This window comes from Tupaia chinensis, unplaced genomic scaffold (assembly GCF_000334495.1).
Source record: "Tupaia chinensis unplaced genomic scaffold, TupChi_1.0 Scaffold000678_1, whole genome shotgun sequence".
NCBI classification, from domain to species: domain Eukaryota; kingdom Metazoa; phylum Chordata; class Mammalia; order Scandentia; family Tupaiidae; genus Tupaia; species Tupaia belangeri.
Window position 1 is genome coordinate 1334832 of NW_006160202.1, and position 2386 is coordinate 1337217.

Below are 2386 nucleotides of genomic sequence, written 5' to 3' on the forward strand. Positions count from 1 at the left end.
ATGCACCCAGGCCCGGCGGGAGTTTAACCCCCCGGGTCCGGGACTCCAACCACGGTTGACTACATGGGAGCCCAGCGACGTAGCCATTACACCACCTGGCGGTCCCAACAATACTCTCTTTTAAAAAGCATATTTATTTATTTCTTCTGAGGGAGAGAAAGAGAGCTCCAACAGTTTTCACACCACGGCTGACCGCAGTCTCGGCCAGCCTGGATGGCGGGCACATGCTTGCACACCCGGCACCTTAGGGAGGTCCTGGGATGCAAACCCAGGACATTTCCCTGTGGGGCCAGTTGCACTGCCACTGCGACACCGCCTGGCCCTGAATGACAGGCCGAGATCCCTTCCAGGACCCCACCTCCACCCACCAGCAAAACAAATGATCTTGTGACCTGGATTTCTAATGAATATAAATAAATCCTTGTAAAGAGCAACACTGACAACAGCCTAACAGCAGTCACTTACTCAGGCTCACACAAAACCCAGCACTGGAGTTACTGCTCACCCTGGGAAAGTTCCTGCTCTGATGAAAGAATCCCCACATCTTCCCGCAGAGAGCCATTCACCCCCATCTCCCCGCCCTCAAGACGGAATGAAAAGAATAAAGGCATAAAAACCTTAACCCTGCCCAGCAGGTGGTGTGGTGGTTATAGCAACAGAACTCCACCCAGCTGACTGCCAGACCTGGAGGCAGAGGGACATGCCCGAGTGTGCCTGTGTGTCCGAAGTCCAGAAAGGAGAAGGGATCGCGGTGTGGCCATCCCCCTCACTTTCCTTCTCTCTGTGCCTTTCTCTGCCAGCACACATGCCCTGCGGCTAAAACTAAAAACGAAAATCTTTTTCTATAGAAGCAATGAAATTGGGGACCAGAAGATGGCGTAATGGTTACGTTGCTGGACTCCCACGTGGTTAACTGTGGTTCAAGTCCCTGACCGGCAGCTTAGATCTCATGCTGGGTGTGAATGTGGAAGGAGATGGGATTGTGGTATGGCTATCCCCCCAGGGGGTGATTTCTTCCTTTCTGTCTCTCAACACAATGCCCTATAGCAAAAATCTGTCTGAAAAAAAAAAAAAAAAAAGCAAGAGAATTGAAAACACTAGCAAAGTAAAAGGCATTTGAGGAATAAAGTTAATTGGATTTCCCAAAATTTGTCATAAAAGCTGCACTTGGGGGCCACATGGCGGCCAGTGACAATCCTGATGCCCTACCAGGCAATTCCACATGGGAAGGTTCCCAGTTCAAGACTGGAGACCTTCCCGGGTTCACCCAGCAGATGTCTGCCAGTGATCCCAGGGAACTGAGAGCTTTCTCCAAATAAACTTCGGGAAGAAAAAGCTACACTTTTGGGATCTGAAGTTAACTTTCTTCTGTATTTCCTTTTCTTTCTCTCTGCTCACCCTCTCCCCTTTCATTTTCCTTCCAAGACTATTCACCGTCATTTTTTTTTTTTTGAGAGATTTTCACTGTAGGGCACGTGCGCTCGCCACGTTTCAAACAGCCTCAGCGAGAGTGTCCTGAGAACCCGGCATCTCAATTCTCCAACAGGAAAATCTCTGCTGCGGTCAGTGGCTCTCAAGATGGCATTTGCAGGGGAGGAGGGGTGAGGGCGGAGGTGGTTTGTAGGGGAGGCCCGCACGAACCGCGGTCGACTACGTGGGAGTCCAGCGACATAGCCATTACGCTAACTGCTGGTTCCCTTCACCGTCATTTTTGACGTATGCCCTTCTAGGATTATTCTCGCACTTTCCAGCCAACCACACTTCAGCCTCAGCGAGAGTGTCCCGAGAACCCGGCATTCCAATTCTCCAGCAGGAAAAACTCTGCTGGCATCAGTGGCTCTCAAGATGGCATTTGCAGGGGAGGAGGGATGGGGGCGGAGGTGGTTTGCAGGGGAGGCCCGTGGTCTCTCTCCACCCGAACCCCTGTCATGGTTTCCCACAGCAATTCTGAAAACGACCGAATCCCCAACACACCTGCAAGGCCTCGTGGGATCCCCCAGACTCCTGAGCAGGTACCCCAGTTTTCCGGCCTACAGCCAGGCAAGATGGCTCTCCTGGACACTCGCCCTCCGCACGCGGCCTCTGGGTCTCCGTGGCCTTTAAGGGCCCTTTCCAACCACTGCCTGCCCCTGCCCCTGCCCCTGCCCCGCCCTGCCCAGGCCACCCAGTCTCGCTCCACCAGAACCCCTGTCATGGTTTCCCACAGCAAATTCTGAACACGACCGAATCCCCAACACACCTGGAAGGCCTCGTGGGATCCCCCCGACTCCTGAGCAAGTACCCCAGCCACGAGTTTTCCGGCCTTCAGCCAGGCAAGATGGCTCTCCTGGACACTCGCCCTCCGCACGCGGCCTCTGGGTCTCCGTGGCCTTTAATGGCCCTTTCC